Here is a 19,958-nt window from a genome sequence, read left to right as displayed (position 1 = left end):
ACTGTACTGTGACATAACATATGGCTGTGCCTCCATCTAAGACTACCATAGAAATTAGCCAAGAAATACTCCACCGTTTATCTAAACTACCAGATTGTTGCTGAGGAAGGGGAGTGCTCACAGCTTTTGTAAACTGATGTAATGAATACTCATTCAGCAGGGGAGTAACTTGAGAAAAGTAGTATTCTTGGCCTGGAAGCACTGGCCGAGTGTCAAGTTTGAGAATGCATGGTTTAACATGAATGCCTAGGTTAATACTTTCTAGTGAGTTTATTAGTTTCCCATAGGAAAATTTCACAAGCTGTTATCAGGCTATGAAGAGAGGGAAGAAGTCTGGGGAAGGTCATTTGTGTATCTGCATCATCCAAAATGGATGATAGAAGGGAAATTAGATAGTTTATGAAGACAGAGGAAAAGTCCCTGAATGATATGGCAATATTGATGGGGGCAATGCAGTTGATACAGTATTTGGCTCCAGCTACATTTGAAACAGGGCTTGAAACTAGTGAGAAGACAGCCAGTAAGAACGTGACAAGAAGAATGCATTATTTAGGAATTCATGATTCTCTGCCATTCTCAAATAATTCATTGAATAATTAATTGAGAGGATGGGTAAGGGAAATTGATTAAATAAGCTTTAGAGGAACTGATATAAATTATTTAGTGGTCAGTGTATATTATGATTGATTTAAGAGATTTTCAAGGGTAATTTTGACTTTAGTCCCTTAAACAATATTTTCCACTGATTTTAGCACCTAATCAAATATCAGAGTAATATTTGACTCCAATTTATGGACAGATTTGAATATACAAAATCTTAAGTAACCTAAGAATGGAAGGCAAGTTTAAAGAGAAGTTATAAGGTATGAATACAAATTTTTCCTCTCAATAAGCAGTGCAAAAGGAGGACTACAGCTGTAGAACCCTAGAGTTTGTAGAGCTTTTCAGTGTGATTGAGCCATCAGAGATCAATGTTTTATGGTACCATAGTAGGAAATCCTATATTATGATATCATAGTACCGAAGTTAGTAATCTTATTCAATTGTGATGGTATTTTAAAAGACTAAGAAAATTAGGATGTGTGTGTATTTGTACTAAAGGAAGTTGAAGAGGAAACTAGTAATCATTAATTTACTATATCCCAAATTCAGAATTCAGAAGTTGGCATGGTATAGATTCAGGAATTTTTTTGTCTGTGTTAGATTTAAGGAAGGAGTGAATATTATTTGATACCCATAGGAAGACTAAACCTAAAGAGAATATAAATACTTTTTTCTAGGGAGATTTTTTTTCCTTTGAAAAAATGCTTCAGGGTAACAGTAGAGTCTAAACTCTTTGGGGACAGTGGCTATTGGTGGGAGCATTTGGAAGTGTAGGTATAGTTAAATAATAAACTTGATTCTTGGAGTTAAGGACTCTGAAAAAGTAAGAAAAGTTACTTCTCTAAGGGCAAGATCACCTTAAGGAAGTTAATTTGAAAATGTCATTTAACAGGTGTGAGTTTTGACACACTTCAGTGAATATGTGCACCATGTTGTTTATTGACAAGGGGAAAAAGAATTACTTATGTCATTAACAAGACCACTTCTTACCAATCTGAAAGAACTAAAGATATTTGGAGAGTTCAGATGGTATTATAATTGATTCATCCAAGATTACTCCTAGAGTGAAATAAGTGGATTGGCATTCAGCATCTATTTGATCTATAGTCATTTCCCTTTATTCGAGGTTTCATTTTCTGCTGTTTCAGTTACCCACGGTCAATCGAAGTCCAAAAGTATTAAATAGAAACTCCCAGAAATAAACAATTCATAAATTTCTGAGTAGTGTGATGAAATCTTGTATCATCCATCCACCCACCGGGGTATGGACCATCCCTTTGTCTGGCGTATCTCACCCCTTAGTCACTTAGTAGCCCTCTTCCTTATAGAACTGACTGTCTCAGTATCACAGTGCTTGTGTCCAAGTCACCCTTATCTTACTTAATAATGGCCCCAAAGCAAAAGAGGAGTGATGCTAGCAATCTGGATATGCCAAAGAGAAGCTGTAAAGTACTTTCTTTAGGTGAAAGAAAAGGTGAAAGTTCTTGGTTTAATAAGGAAAGAAAAAATCATTTGCTGAGGTTGCTAAGATCTATGGTAAGAATGAATCTTCTGTATGTGAAATTGTGAAGAAGGAAAAATAAATTCATGCTAGTTTTGCGGTCACACCTCAAATTGCAAAAGTTATGGCCACAGTGCATGATAAGTGCTTAGTTAAGATGGAAAAGGCATTAAATTTGTACAATAAGATATTTTGAGAGAGGAAGGGACCACATTCACATAACTTTTATTATAGTATATTGCTATAATTTTTACATTTTATTATTAGTTATTGTTAACCTCTTACTGTGCCTATCTTATAAATTTTATCATAGGTATGTAAGTATAGGAAAAAAACACAGTATATATAGGATTCGGTGCTATCTGCTGTTTCATGCAACCACTGGGGTCTTGGAATATATACCCTGAGGATAAGGGGGCTAATGCATTTTCTAGTATACCTTCGTAAGGCAGAGGATAGAAGTTAAGAAAAAAAAAATCCCAAACCCTCTTTCAGCTTGGGATCTTTATATAAAAGAAATTCCAGGGGGCCCGGAGGAAGATGGCGGAAGAGTAAGACGCGGAGATCACCTTCCTCCCCACAGATACATCAGAAATTCATCTACACGTGGAACAACTCCTACAGCACACCTACTGAACGCTGACAGAAGACCTCAGACCCCCCCAAAAAGGCAAGAAACTCCCCTACATACCTGGGTAGGGCAAAAGAAAAAAAGAAACAGAGACAATAGGATAGGGACGGGACCTGCACCAGTGGGAGGGAGCCGTGAAGGAGGAAAGGTTTCCACACACTACAAGCCCCTTGGCGGGCGGAGACTGCAGGTGGCGGAGGGGGAAAGCTTCGGAGTAGCGGAGGAGAGCACAGCAACAGGGGTGCGGAGGGCAAAGCGGAGAGATTCCGGCACCGAGGACCGGTGCCCTCAGGCTTCTCGGCCGCCGGGGCGGGCGGGGCTGGGAGCTGAGGCTCGGGTATCGGCTTTCAGTCGGAGCGCAGGGAGAGGACTGGGGCTGGCGGCAGGAAGAGAGCCTGAAGGGGTTAGTGCACCACGGCTAGCCCGGAGGGAGTCGGGGGAAAGGGTCTGGAGCTGACGAAGAGGCAAGAGACTTTTTTCCCTTTTGTTTCCTGGTGCGCGAGGAGAGGGCAGTAAGAGGGCTGCTTGGGGAAGCGCCGGAGACAGGCGCGAGCCGCGGGTAAGGCGCGGACCTCGGAGACGGGCGTGGGACGCTGGGACCGCCGCCGCCGCCGCCGCCGCCGCCGCAGGGCCTGTGTGCGAGCGCGGGTCACTGCCCGCCCCGCCTTCCGGGGGGCCTTGCACCCCGCCACTGCCGGGGTCACGGGACCCGGGGACGGCTTTCCCGGGAAAGCGCACGGAGCGCCACGGGCTGCTGCAACGTCACGCCGGCCTCTGCCGCCGCAGGCCCGCCCCACTCTGCGCGCCCCTCCCTCCCCTCTGCCTGAGTGAGCCAGAGCCCCCGAATCAGCGGCTCCTTTAAACCCGTCCTGTCTGAGCGAAGAACGGACGCCCTCCGGCGACCTACGCGCAGAGGCGGGGCCAGGTCCAAGGCTGAGACCCGGGAGCTGTGAGAGCAGAGAAGAGACAGGGAAATCTCTCTGTGCAGCCTCGGAGGCAGCGGATTAAAGCTCCACGGTCCACTTGATGTGCCCTGCGTCTGTGGAGTGCATAAATGGACAGCGAATCATCCCAAATTGAGGAAGTGGACTTTGAGGACAAGATTTAAGACTTTCCCCCTTTTCCCTCGTTTTACAACGAATTATCCCAAATTAAGGAGGTGGACTTAGAGAGCAAGATTTCAGACTTCTCGCCCTTTTCCTCTTTTTACAACGAATTATCCCAAATTGAGGAGGTGGACTTGGAGAGCAAGATTTTTGATTTTTCCCCCTGCTCTCTTTTTGTGAATGTGTATGTGTAATCTTCTAAGATTCTCTCTGTATAGCTTTGCTTCCACCATATGTCCCAGGGTTCTATCTGTCCGTTTTTTTTTCAATAATTACTTTTTAATTTTAATAACGCTACTATATTTCATACTTTATTCTATTTTACTTTACCTGATCTTTCTTTTTTTCCTACCTTCCGTTCCTCCCTCCCTCCCTCTGCTCCTCCTTTCCTTCTTTCTTTTTCTTTCCTCCCTCCCTGCCTCCCACCCTTCTTCTTTCCACTTTCTTTTTCTTTCCTTCCTCCCTCCCTCCCACCTGTCTTTCTTTCTTTCTTTCCTTCCTCCCTCCCTCCCTCCCTTCTTCCATTCACTCTTCCTTTTGCTTTCACCCCTCCCTCCCTCCCTCCTTTCTTTCTTTCTTTCTTTCTTTCTTTCTTTCTTTCTTTCTTTCTTTATTTCTTTCTTTCTTTCTTTCCATCCTTCCTCCCTCCTTCCTTCCTTTCTTTCTTTCTTCCTTCCTTCCTTCCTTTATTCCTTCCTTCCTTCCCTTCTTCCTTTCTTTCTTCTACTAATTCTTTCTTTCTGCTTTTTCTCCCTGTTATTCTGAGCCGGGTGGATGAAAGGCTCTTGGTGCTGCAGCCAGGAGTCAGTGCTGTGGCTCTGAAGTGGGAGAGCCAACTTCAGGACACGGGTCCACAAGAGACCTCCCAGCTCCACATAATATCAAGCAGCGAAAATCTCCCAGAGATCTCCATCTCAACACCAGCACCCAGCTTCAGTCCACGACCAGCAGGCTACACTGCTGGTCACCCTATGCCAAGCAACTAGCAAGGCAGGAACACAACCCCATCCATTAGCAGAGAGGCTACCTAAAAACATAATAAGGCCATAGGCACCCCAAAACACACCACCAGACGTGGACCCGTCCACCAGAAAGACAAGATCGAGCCTCAACCACCAGAACACAGACATTAGTCCCCCCCCACCAGGAAGCCTACACAACCTACTGAAACAACCTTAGCCACTGGGGACAGACACCAAAAACAACGGGAACTACGAATCTGCAGCCTGCAAAAAGGAGACCCCAAACACAGTAACATAAGCAAAATGAGAAAACAGAAAAACACACAGCAGGTGAAGGAGCAAGATAAAAACCTACCAGACCTAACAAATGAAGAGGTAATAGGCAGTCTACCTGAAAAAGAATTCAGAATAATGATAGTAAAGCTGATCCAAGATTCTATTTCCAAGATCCATAATCTTGGAAATAGAATAGACAAAATGCAAGAAACAGTTAACAAGGACCTAGAAGAAATAAAGATGAATCAAGCATCGATTAAAAACACAATAAATGAAATGAAACATACTCTAGATGGGATCAATAGCAGAATAACTGAGGCAGAAGAACGGATAAATGAGGTGGAAGATAAAATAGTGGAAATAACTGCTGCAGAGCACAATAAAGAAAAAAGACTGAAAAGAACAGAGGAGAGTCTCAGAGACCTCTAGGACAACATTAAATGCACCAACATTCGAATTATAGGGGTTCCAGAAGAAGAGAAACAGAAAGGGACTGAGAAAATATTTGAAGAGATTGTAGTTGAAAACTTCCCTAATATGAGAAAGGAAATAGTTAATCAAGTCCAGGAGGCACAGAGAGTCCCATACAGAATAAATCCAAGGAGAAATACACCAAGACACATATTAATCAAACTGTGAAAAATCAAACACAAAGAAATCATATTAAAAGCAGCAAGGGAAAAACAACAAATAACACACAAGGGAATCCCCATCAGGTTAACAGCTGATATCTCAGCAGAAACTCTACAAGCCAGAAGGGAGTGGCAGGACATAATTAAAGTGATGAAGGAGAGAAACCTGCAACCAAGATTACTCTACCCAGCAAGGATCTCATTCAGATTTGATGGAGAAATGAAAACGTTTACAGACAAGCAAAAGCTGAGAGAGTTCAGCACCACCAAACCAGCTTTACAACAAATGCTAAAGGAACTTCTCTAGGCAAGAAACACAACAGAAGGAATATACCTACAATAACGAACCCAAAGCAATTAAGAAAATGGGAATAGGAACATACATATCAATAATTACCTTAAATGTAAATGGACTAAATGCTCCCACCAAAAGACACAGAGTGGCTGAATGGATACAAAAACAAGACCCATATATATGCTGCCTACAAGAGACACACTTCAGACCTAGAGACACATACAGATTGAAAGTAAGGGGATGGAAAAAGATATTCCATGCAAATGGAAATCAAAAGAAAGCTGGAGTAGCAATTCTTATATCAGAAAAAATAGACTTTAAAATAAAGACTATTAGAAGAGACAAAGAAGGATGCTACATAACGATAAAGGGATCAATCCAAGAAGATATAACAATTGTAAATATTTATGCACCCAATATAGGAGCACCGCAATACATAAGGCAAATACTAACAGCCATAAAAGGGGAAATCCATAGTAACACAATCATAGTAGGAGACTTTAACACCCCACTTTCACCAATGGACAGATCATCCAAAATGAAAATAAATAAGGAAACACAAGCTTTAAATGATACATTAAACAAGATGGACTTAGTTGATATTTATAGGACATTCCATCCAAAAACAACAGAATACACATTTTTCTCAAGTGCTCATGGAACATTCTCCAGGATAGATCATATCTTGGGTCACAAATCAAGCCTTGGTAAATTTAAGAAAATTGAAATTGTATCAAGTATCTTTTCCGACCACAATGCTATGAGACTAGACATCAATTACAGGAAAAGACCTGTAAACAATACAAACACATGGAGGCTAAACAATACACTACTCAATAACGAAGTGATCACTGAAGAAATCAAAGAGGAAATTAAAAAATACCTAGAAACAAATGACAATGGAGACACGACGACCTAAAACCTATGGGACGCAGCAAAAGCAGTTCTAAGGGGGAAGTTTATAGTAATACAATCCCACCTTAAGAAACAGGAAACATCTTGAGTAAACAACCTGACCCTGCACCTAAAGCAATTAGAGAAAGAAGAACAAAAAACCCCCAAAGTTAGCAGAAGGAAAGAAATCATAAAAATCAGATCAGAAATAAATGAAAAAGAAATGAAGGAAACGATAGCAAAGATCAACCAAACTAAAAGCTGGTTCTTTGAGAAGATAAACAAAATTGACAAACCATTAGCCAGACTCATCAAGAAAAGAAGGGAGAAGACTCAAATCAATGGAATTAGAAATGAAAAAGGAGAAGTAACAACTGACACTGCAGAAATACAAAAGATCATGAGAGATGACTACAAGCAACTCTATGCCAATAAAATGGACAACCTGGAAGAAATGGACAAATTCTTAGAAATGCACAACCTGCCAAGACTGACTCAGGAAGAAATAGAAAATATGAATAGACCAATCACAAGCACTGAAATTGAAACTGTGATTAAAAATCTTCCATCAAACAAAAGCCCAGGACCAGATGGCTTCACAGGCGAATTCTATCAAACAATTAGAGAAGAGCTAACTCCCACCTTCTCAAACTCTTCCCAACAATATCAGAGGAAGGAACACTCCCAAACTCATTCTACGAGGCCACCATCACCTTGATACCAAAACCAGGCAAGGATGTTACAAAGAAAGAAAAGTACAGGCCAATATCACTGATGAACTTAGATGCAAAAATCCTCAACAAAATACTAGCAAACAGAATCCAACAGCACATTAAAAGGATCATACACCATGATCAAGTAGGGTTTATTCCAGGAATGCAAGGATTCTTCAATATACGCAAATCAATCAATGTGATACACCATATTAACAAGTTGAAGGAGAAAAACCATATGATCATCTCAATAGATGCAGAGAAAGCTTTCGACAAAATTCAACACCCATTTATGATAAAAACCCTGCAGAATGTAGGCGTAGAGGGTACTTTCCTCAACATAATAAAGGCCATATATGACAAACCCACAGCCAGCATCGTCCTCAATGGTGAAAAAGTAAAACCATTTCCATTAAGATCAGGAAGAAGACAAGGCTGCCCACTCTCACCACTTTTATTCAACATAGTTTTGGAAGTTTTAGCCACAGCAATCAGAGAAGAAAAGGAAATAAAAGGAATCCAAATTGGAAAAGAAGAAGTAAAGATTCTACCAAAAAACTACTAGAGCTAATCAATGAATTTGTTAAAGTAGCAGGTTACAAAATTAATGTACAGAAATCTCTGGCATTCCTGTACACTAATGATGAAAAATCTGAAAATGAAATCAAGAAAACACTCCCATTTACCATTGCAACAAAAAGAATAAAATATCTAGGAATAAACCTACCTAAGGAAACAAAAGACCTGTATGCAGAAAATTATAAGACACTGATGAAAGAAATTAAAGATGATACAAATAGATGGAGAGATATACCATGTTCTTGGATTGGAAGAATCAACATTGTGAAAATGACTCTACTACCCAAAGCAATCTACAGATTCAATGCAATCCCTATCAAACTACCACTGGCATTTTTCAGAGAATTAGAACAAAAAATTTCAAAATTTGTTTGGAAAAACAAAAGGCCCCGAATAGCTAAAGCAATCTTGAGAATGAAAAATGGAGCTGGAGGAATCAGTCTCCCTGACTTCAGACTATACTACAAAGCTACAGTAATCAAGACAGTGTGGTACTGGCATAAAAACAGAAAGATAGACCAGTGGATCAGGATAGAAAGCCCAGAGATAAACCCACGCACATATGACCAACTTATCTTTGATAAAGGAGGCAGGAATGTACAGTGGAGAAAGAACAGCCTCTTCAAGAAGTGGTGCTGGGAAAACTGGACAGGGACATGTAAAAGTTTGAGATTAGATCATTCCCTAACACCATACACAAAAATAAGCTCAAAATGGATTAAAGACTTAAATGTAAGGCCAGAAACCATCAAACTCTTAGAGGAAACCATAGGTAGAACACTCTATGACATAAATCACAGCAAGATCCTTTTGGACCCACCTCCTAGAGAAATGGAAATAAAGACAAAGATAAACAAATGGGACCTCATGAAACTTCAAAGCTTTTGCACAGCAAAGGCAACCATAAACAAGACCAAAAGACAGCCCTCAGAATGGGAGAAAATATTTGCAAATGAAGCAACTGACAAAGGATTAATCTCCAAAATTTATAAGCAGCTCATGCAGCTCAATAGCAAAAAAACAAACAACCCAATCCAAAAATGGGCAGAAGACTTAAATAGGCATTTCTCCAAAGAAGATATACAGACTGCCAACAAACACATGAAAGAATGCTCAACATCATTAATCATTACAGAAATGCAAATCAAAACTACAATGAGATATCATCTCACATCAGTCAGAATGGCCATCATCAAGAAATCTAGAAACAATAAATGCTGGAGAGGGTGTGGAGAAAAGGGAACACTCTTGCACTGCTGGTGGGAATGTGAATTGGTACAGCCACTATGGAGAACAGTATGGAGGTTCCTTAAAAAACTAAAAATAGAACTACCATATGACCCAGCAATCCCACTACTAGGCATATACCCTGAGAAAACCATAATTCCAAAAGAGACATGTACCAAAATGTTCATTGCAGCTCTATTCACAATAGCCCGGAGCTGGAAACAACCTAAGTGTCCATCATCGGATGAATGGATAAAGAAGATGTGGCACATAAATACAATGGAATATTACTCAGCCATAAAAAGAATCGAAACTGAGCTATTTGTAATGAGGTGGATAGACCTAGAGTCTGTCATACAGAGTGAAGTAAGTCAGAAAGAGAAAGACAAATACCGTATGCTAACACATATATACGGAATTTAAAAAAAAAAAAAAAGTCATGAAGGACCTAGGGGTAAAACGGGAATAAAGACACAGACCTACTTGAGAATGGACTTGAGGATATGGGGAGGGGGAAGGGTAAGCTGTGACAAAGCCAAAGAGAGGCATGGACATATATACACTACCAAACGTAAGGTAGATAGATAGTGGGAAGCAGCCGCAGAGCACAGGGAGATCAGCTCGGTGCTTTGTGACAGCCTGGAGGGGTGGGATGGGGAGGGTGGGAGGGAGGGAGATGCATTAGGGAAGGGATGAGGGAACAGATGTATATGTATGACTGATTCACTTTGTTATAAAGCAGAAACTAAAAAAAAATAGAAAATTAAAAAATAAATAAAAAACCTGTGACCTTAAAAAAAAAAGAAGAAATTCCACAAACTCAGTGCATTTATGTGAGACTTGGAATTTGAAAATAAGGAAAGGCAGTTATCCTGGTGCTTTAGCTTTTGTGGCCAGCAAGCATCGCTCTGTAGACATAAGTATTCATCTGTAGCATCATTCCTGTGTACTTAACTCCCTAGGTAGTAAGCACAATAGCTGTTTTTCTTTGTGAGTTTAGATGGAAAATCTATAGACTCTATGTACATTTAATGAAAATTATGAAGCAGTAACAATTGTTACAATCACACGGGTCAAGAAATGGAACATTGGCAACAACCAAGAATCCCCTCCATGCCTTGCATCATCACAAAACCCTCCCATAGCACAAACAATAACCACTTACCTAACTTTTATGTTAACCCATTCATTGTTTTTCTTTGTAGATTTATTTCTTATGTGCACATTCCTGTAATACTGTTGATAGATATTTGTGTTGTTTTCTATTTATGGCTGTCATGAACAATGCTGAACAAGATACATGTTTATATATGTATCCTAGTACACAGGAGAACACATTTCTCTAGGGAGTGAACTACTGGGTTATATGGAAGTTTCAGGAATGAGATGCTGAGTCACAGAGAATATATGTCCTTAAACCACAAGATAATGACAAGTGGTCAAATCAACTTACACTTCCAACAGTGGTGGTGACTGCTATTTAAATTCCTTGACATTAGTTGTTATCATTTATTTTAATATTTCCTATCTAATCTGTGTGGAGTGGTACCTCATTATGGTGTGAATTTTAGTTTTCACGATTACTAGTGAAAATATAAATATTTTACAATTTTAAATATAGTTATTGGCTTTTGGGATTTGCTGTTTTTTGAAGGGTCTATTGAAATTTTGGCCTACTTTTCTATTGGGTTATTTGCCTTTTTATTATTGCTTTTAAGAGTTTATTTCATTTTTCAATTGAAGTATAGTTGATTTACAATATTATATTACATTCAGATGTAGAACATAGTGATTCAATATTTTTATAGATTATACTCCATTTAAAGTTATTATAAAATATTGGCCATATTTCCTGAACTGTAAATACATCTTTGTAGCTGATTTATTTTACACATTTTATACCTCTTTATCCCCTACCCCTATCTTGCTCCTTCCTCCATCTCTTTCCCCACTGGTAACCACTAGTCTGTTCTCTATAACTGTGAGTCTATTTCAGTTTTGTTATATTCATTCATTTTATTTTTTAGATTCCACATATAAATGATAACATACAGTATTTGTCTTTCTCTGTTTGACTTATTTCACTAATCATAGTACCCTCCATGTCCATCCATGTTGTTGCAAATGGCAGGATTTCTTTCTTTTTCATGTCTGAGTAATATTTCTCTGTGTGTGTGTGTGTGTGCGTGTGTGTGTATCATACCACATGTTATTTATTCATTTGGCTGGTAGCAGGCACTTAGGTTTCTTCCATATCTTGGCTATTGTAAATAATGTACATAATGCTGCTGTGAACATTGGGTGCATTCATCTTTTTGGATTAGTATTTTCGTTTTCTTTGGATATATACCCAGGAGTGGAATTGCTGGATCTTATGGTAGTTCTAATTTTAGTTTTTGAGAAACCTTCATACTGTTTTCCATAGTGGCTGCACCAATTCATATTCCTACCAACAGTGTACTAGGGTTCCCTTTTCTCCACATCCTTGTCAACATTTGTTATTTGTAGTCTTTTTGATGATAGCCATTCTGACAGGTATGAAGTGATATCTCATGGTGGTTTTGATTTGTATTTCTTTGTTGATTAGTGATGTGCATCTTTTCATGTGCCTATTGGCCACCTGTATGTATTCTTTGGAAACATGTCTATTCAGGTCTTCTGCCCATTTTTAATTGTTTCTTTTTAATATTGAGTTTTATGAGCTGTTTATATATTTTAGATATTAACCCCTTATAGGTCATATCATTTGCAAATATTTTCTGCCATTTAGTAGGTTGTCTTTTCATTTTGTCAATGGTTTCCTTTTCAGTGCGAAAGCTTTTAAGTTTATTTAGGTCCCATTTGTTTATTTTTGTTTTAGTTTCCTTTGTCTTAGGAGACAGATCCAAAATAATATTGCTATTATTTATGTCAGAGTGTTTTGCCTATGTTTTCTTCAAGGAGTTTTATGGTTTCTGATCTTGTATTTGGGTCTTTAATCCATTTTGAATTTATTTTTGTATATGATGTGAGAAAGTGTTCTAATTTAATTGTTTCACAAGTAGCTGTCCAGTTTTCCCAGCACCCTTATTGAAGAGACCTTTTTCCTATTGAACATTCTTGCCTCCTTTGTCTTAGATTAATTGACCATAAGTGTATATAGGTTTATTTCTGGTCTCTCTATTCTGTTCCATATGTCTGTTTTGGTGTCAGTACCATACTGTTTTGTTTGCTGTAGGTCTGTACTATAGTCTAAAGTCAAGGCGTGAGATACCTCCAGCTTTATTCTTTTTAAGTTCTTTTCAAATTTTGAATAGTAGTCTCTCTATTGGTTTTATATGTTGCAATGATCTTTTCAAACTCTGTGGCATGACCTCTCTTTTAACTATCTTTGTGTTTTCTTTTGTTGGAAAATATTTCTTAATTTAATGTGGGTAAATACATCAATCCTTTAAAGCTCCTACTTTTTTCCATCTTTCTACATGGTGGCTTAAAGATAGCCTCCTATATTGTCTTTTAAAATATATTTGGTACCATTTCACATATAGGTCATTAATCCATCTGGAAATAATTTTGTTTACAATATGATACAATTTTAATTATTTTTTTCTTTATGGATACCCTAGTGCTCAGCATTTTTTAATCGAAAAGTTTGTTATGTCTTTGTTGAAGTGCTGTGATACCTCTGTTATACAGAGGTGCCCTATGTATGTGTGTGTGTGTGTGTGTGTACATATATATACATATGATTTTGTTTTAATAATATATGTTTTGGTTTGTTTTTCTGTGTCTCTATTAAATCTTCTTTTGGTTCATTTGTTTGTCTCTATATCAAAACTGCACCCTCTTTGTTACTATAGCTTTATAAGAACACTAAATATTCAGTAGAACAACTTTTCCCACATTTATATTATTCTTCAAGTGTGTGGTGGACTTTTGTAATCTGTATAAATTTTTAAAGAAGTTTTTCAGGTCCAAAACAAAATCTTTGGCATTTTCACTTAGATTTTTCTTACTCTATAACTTAATCTTTAGAGACTTAACATCTTTTCACTATTAAGATATCCAACTTATAAACACAAAATATATCTCTATTCATTTCTGATATCTTCAAGGTCTTTGAAAAACTATTATAATGTTGTCTGTAAAGGCTTTGTATATCTTATCGGATTTATTGCTACTTCAGCTTTTTGGTGCTCTCTAAAAGGATTTCTTTCTTTTTACTATCACTTTCTGTTTGATGCTATTATATAAAAACACAATTTATTTTTATTGATTTTTATCTAGAAATCTTAAGAAGCTCTCTTACAAATCCTAGCAATTTCCTGTACATTATTTTGTATTTTCTCTGTACACAACCATATCATATATAAATAGAACAAGTTGTGTGTTTTCTTTTCTAATCCTTAGACATTTTAGTTCTTTTTCTTGACTTTCGCCACTGGCTAAACTCTCAAGTACAATACTGAATAAAGTGGTGACAGGGGGCATCCTTGTCTTCTTCCTGATCTTTAAATCTTCAATCATCTCACCTGTATCTGTAATGTTACTCTATGGTAGATTGCTAATTTTCATTTAAGAAAGTTTGTTTCTACTTTGATAAGATTAGCTGCAGGTTTTTGTAAAATCATACATGACTGCTGAAATTATAAGAAACTTTTGATTTAATTTTTTTGTATGTTTAATTTTATTAATTTTGTTGTGTAAAATAATTTTGGTTGTCTGTCATGAAATTAGCTTTTTATATTGGACTCAGTTTGCTTATATTATATTTATCATCTGTTTTCCTGGGTAAGGTCACCTCTAATTATTCTTTCTTATCCTGTCCTTTCCTGTCTGGAAATGAAGAAAATATTAAAAAGTAGTTGAATAGTGTTCCCTCTTTCTATTCTCAAAGAGCTTGTGTACTACTGGAATTCTTCCTTTCTTTAGAACACACTAGTGAAAAATCTTGGATTTCAGCTTTCTTCATGGTGAGAGTAGTGAGTGCTGATTCAATGTCTGTTATGTATAAATGTATGTATAAATTTCTATTTCTGTTTGAATCTATTTTGATGTTATATTTTTCTAGGGGACTGTGACTTTTATAAAATTTAAAATTTATTTGAAAACACTTTGTTCATTTTTTCCTTTGTAAAGTCTGTAACATGTATGTGATATATGACCCTTTTACCTTTCTGATATTGGTTTCTTGTGCTTTCTATCTTTTTTTATTCTTTTTTGGTCTTGAGAAGACTCTCAAGTAGATAGCCATTTTTATTAGTATTTTCAAAGAGCCAAGTGTTAGCTTTTGAATTTGTGTTGTTTATTTTCTATGTCATTAATTTCTGCTCTTGCATTTATTATTTACTTCTTCCACTTTCTTTGGGTATGTCTCTTGAAGATAGCACATAGTTACATGTAATTTTATACAATCTGACACTTATTTTCTTTTCATTTGAAGCAGCCAATCCATTTGCATTAAATGTAGTTACTAATTTGGTTTAAATCTTCCTTTTTTTCCTACTTGTCTAAATTCTTTCATATTTTTCTTTTTCTTCTGGAATCATGAAATATTTATAGCAGTCTACTTTTACTCTATTAAGTTTGAAACTGTAAGCTCTATTTTATTATTTAATGACAATTTCTGTCAGAATTTACTAAATATTTAGAGCTGAAAAAAAAACCCTTGCTGGGAACCTGTAAATCAATACTTGTAATCTGTGTCACACACATACACACACACACACACACATATTTGAAAGGAAACTTATTAGAAATTAATTAGCTAAGTTTGCAACATAAGAATTAAATTAATTGTGCCATAGAAGAAGAGATAATTAATAAAACAAGTAGGACAAACAGAAAACAAACTTTAGAGGGTATCAATAATCTCCAACTTGTAGGAGGACTCACACTTCACACTATTTAAAAAAATAGTGGTAGGATAGTAAAATGGCATCACTCAATTGAAAACCATCTAAGCAGTTCCTCCAACAATTAAACATGAAATTACCATATGACCCAGCGATTCTACTCCTAGATGTATACCCAAGAGAAATGAAAACATATGTTCACACCAACTGAAGAAGAATGTTTATAGCAACATTTTTCATAGTAGCAAACAAGCAGACACAGCCAAAATGTCCATCAGCTGATAAATGGATGAACAGAATTGGTATGTCCATACAATGAAATATTACTTGGTTATAAAAAGGAATGAAATACTGATGCATGCTATCACCTAGATGAACCTTCAAAATATTATGCTAAGTAAAAAAGTCAGTCACAAAAGACCTTATATTGTATGATTCTCTTGCTATGAAATGTCCAGAATAGTGAAATCTACAGAGACAGAAGATAGATTAGTGGTTGCTTAGAGCCTGTGGGAAGTAGGGTGGGAATATAGGGAGGTGTTGCCTAAAGAATATTAGGTTTGTTTTTTGAAGTGATAAAAATGTTCAAAATTGACTGTAATGATGGTTGCACTTATATGAGAATATACTCAAAATCACTGAAATCTATAAATAGGTGAATTCTATGGTATGTGAATTATATGTCAGTAAAAAATGGGATCTAAATAGACAATAGAGAAGATCAGTAAACTTCAATTTTGTTTCTTTTAAAATATAAAGAATGGTATTTTTTTATGTTCATAGTAGAGGAAGGCACAAACAAAACTATGAAAGAAGGGATTCCCTGGTGGCGCAGTGGTTGGGAGTCCTCCTGCCGATGCAGGGGACGCGGGTTCGTGCCCCGGTCCAGGAGGATCCCACGTGCCGCGGGGCGGCTGGGCCCGTGGGCCATGGCTGCTGGGCCTGCGCGTCCGGAGCCTGTGCTCCGCAGCGGGAGAGGCCACAGCGGTGAGAGGCCCGTGTACCCCCCCAAAATAAATAAATAAATAAATAAATAAACTATGAAAGAAAAGGGGTTTTATTTACATATATTTGGAGTTTTACTAATTATAGGAATAAAGTAAAGTGTATTATGCCATTAATATGAAAATTTATAAAAAATTGAATTAAAAAATAAAATTAGCACAATTGTCTTAAGAGGAAATAGAGAAACATAGTATACTAACAACTTTTACATGAATAGGATAGTCTGGTCAAATGTCTACAAATCAGCAAACAAAAACACCAGGACCAGACATTTTAAAAGTGACTTTGCAAATCCTTCAGGGATCAAATTAACCTTTATCTTATATAAAATTTTTCAGAGAGTGAAACAAGAGGGTATACTCACTTTTTCAATATACAATAGCCAAACCAAAACAAATAAATAAATAAAATATACAACACATCCATTTATAGAAATCAATAAAACTATTCCAAATAAAATATTAACACAAGATTAATTTATATGTACCGAAGCAAAAGCCAGTTGAAAATATATGTGAAAACAAAAAAAGAGGTGGAAAATGTCTGCATACAAAATACAAGAAAATCTGTAATCTCTGAACTTGCTGGATACAAGACTGATGTACAAAAACCAATAAGAATTTAAAATATTAGCAACAACCAGTAAGAAAATGTACTACTATTAGTAAATACTATTCCATTAATACTTTTACTATTAAGTAAAAATATCATTCACAATAAAACAATAAATATCAGGTATTTGAGAATAAATATAATGTGAGTCAAATATTCATAGAGAAAATGAAGCTTTCTTAAAGGATGTAAAAAATTAAATGGAACACTTTGTAATATTCTTTGAAAACATGAATCAATATCTTATAATTGACCATGGCAATAACTTGTGTATGCATTGCTATTACAATGAAAATTGCAATAGATACTTTCATAAGCCATGACAAGATAAATCTAAAGTTTATATGGGAGAGAAGTGTATTAGGCAGAGTTCTCCAGAGAAACAGAAGCAGAGCCAATAGGAGATGTGTATGTGCAAAAAATCTGCAGGGCAGGGCAACAGGCTGGAGACCCAGGGAAGAGCTGATATTGCGGTGTGAGTCGAAAGGCAGTCTGCTGGCAGAATTCCCTCTTTTTGAGGGGCCATCAGTCTTTTTTCTATTAAGACTTCAACTGATTGGGTTAAATGTTAATCTCATCTAAAAAAATTCTTCACACAAATATCATGAATAATGTTTGACCAAATGTCTGGTTACCGTGTCTTAGCCAAGGTGACCATTAGGTATAAGTAGGGAGTTGAAAGTAGCCAAAAATTTTTGAAGAAGTTATGAAAACATTAAGAAACATGAAGAAAGGGCAACCTATGCTACCTGATATAAACACTTAAAGTCATATTAATTAAAACAGTGTGGTACTGGCACAGCAAAGGTATAAGACAAACAAAATTGAACAGAATATAGGGCCCAGGAACATAGATAGATTAAAAAAAAGACTAATGTGGTAACATTACAGATTTGTGGAGAAAGGATGAACCTTTTAATAAATGGTGTTGAGATTATTGGAAATTCATATGGACAAAGGGTTAGACCCCTATCTTAAAGAAATGAGAAAATCAATTCCAGTTCAAATCAAAAATTAAATATGAAAGAAAAAACATTAATACTTTAAAAGCAAAATATGGATATAGCTTTATGAAATCAGGTTAGGGAAAGGTTTCTTAAAGACAACATTTAAACAATCACAAAGTATGAAGAAAAGCTGAACAGATTATATGACATTAATATTGAAACATTTCCACAGCAGTATAGACAAATGGACAAATAAAAACACAAAAGAATAAATCTGGGTGGCCACGAAAATTATAATAGAAAGGTCAGCCTCTCTATCGTTAAGGAAGTTCTTATTTATCTACATTAGAAGCTAGGTGCATTGGAATCTTAATGTAGTGCTGTTTATAATAAGGTGGATGTTACCTAAATTGCCTTCTTAAAGGTAATTGATAAATAAATTATGGTTTGTTTTCAAAAGTAATATTATACAATAGGTAAATTGAATGAAATGTTTTTGTGTGTATTAACATGGGTGGATCATAATAACATAATGTGGATTTAGAAAATAAATTGCAGTTACAAAAAGAGTATGTAGGTTTACAAATATATGAACTGAAGGGATGGGTGTGTGTGTGTTTGTGTATGTATGTGAGAGAGAGAGCGAGAGACAGTGTGTGCATGAGTTTTTGTGTGTGTTAAATAAGAATATATATGTAGTCAGATAGAGCAACATGAACATAGAAGATTTACATACCTTTTGGTTAGAGATCTCTCTAATGATTGGGGATGATCTGAAGCGAAATGCAGGAATCAGATCTTTGGAAACACGGTCAGGCTCCACGTGAAGTTTTGAAAAATTTACCACTTTAAATAAACATTTTCTTCTCTGAGTCTGTTAAGATTTATTGCAAGTTCGATCTAATGAGCTGTATAGTAGAATGAACTTTTCAAAGTATGCTTGGTGAGGGATAGATTTCAGATCATTGATTGTTCCCTTAAAGACTAAGGTTATTTGGTGAGGAGGCTCCAAAACAAGGATTTTGTCGATATATAAATCTGTTTTCTTGAAGAGCTAATTATTTGTAGTTATGACAGTATAATTTACTGAAGCTTTAATTTGTGTTTGTTTTCCCCAATAACTCTATTACCACCGCTTCAAGATGGTAGTTAACATTTGCTGTTAATTACTTCAGGGGAGATTTGTGTTAGGGTGAAAAACTTGTGTTTCCTGGAATTGACAGATTTTCCTTTGTTCTTTGAAAAGCACAAATACTTTGAAAGAATAATGTTAGGTGAGAGAGAGAGAGAGGAAACAGAGGAGAGCCATTGAGACTCCAAAGGAAGAGGGATAGATGTCCCTGAGGCTGGAGAGAGGGACATATCTTCATGTAGCAGAAAACTTAAACATTCACTATGACAATGTGAAAATAGGGCATGTCTCCAGAGATACAGAAAGATTTCAGAAACAGTGGTTATGCACTTCATGCAAGTAATACGGGTTCAGGCACCAACTTTCCTGTTATTCCAGTTTATCAGTGAAGCAGTAGAGTCAGCAGATTTAAAGCCACCATGAAAGTTCAACAAGATGTATCTTTTGTTTAAGGCCCAAATACAGAGCCTCTACCACACTTTCTAGGGTTATTTTAAGCCTCTAGAATGTTCATGTGACCTAACGAAAGAAATGGATTCTTGAATGATGACAAACTGGTAGAGTTTCTTCTTTGCCTGATGGGATGAGGGCTTACATTATTATTAAATTTGAAATAGAAGAAGTAAATAAATGAGCCTCCTCTTGACCAAACACTTGAAATTCACTTTAATGAGAATACCAATATGGTGTTGTAGAATAGCAAAATCTCATGCAAGAAGGGAGCCTAGAGATCACTCCATCCAGCCTACCATTTTGTAAATAAGGAACCTGAAATTGATCAAATGTGGACAACTTGCCCGAACTTAATATTCTGGTAATTAATCAAGCTGCGATTCAAACTCAGGTCTTTTGATTCCAGGTCTAGTTTATTTTTCCCATTATATTAGGCTTTGTTTAAATAAATATAATTTTAAAAGTACATGATACCTTTACTCACTGTGGGACAGTATTCCAACATGAAGGTTTTATTTCTATTTGCCTTTCCTTGAACCTAGGACAGTTGAGGACC

Source organism: Mesoplodon bidens, assembly GCF_964165515.1.
Source record: "Mesoplodon bidens genome assembly, contig: HAP1_SCAFFOLD_231, whole genome shotgun sequence".
NCBI lineage: Eukaryota > Metazoa > Chordata > Mammalia > Artiodactyla > Ziphiidae > Mesoplodon > Mesoplodon bidens.
The sequence above is the reverse complement of the archived record's forward strand: the minus strand, read 5'-3'. Positions refer to the sequence as shown.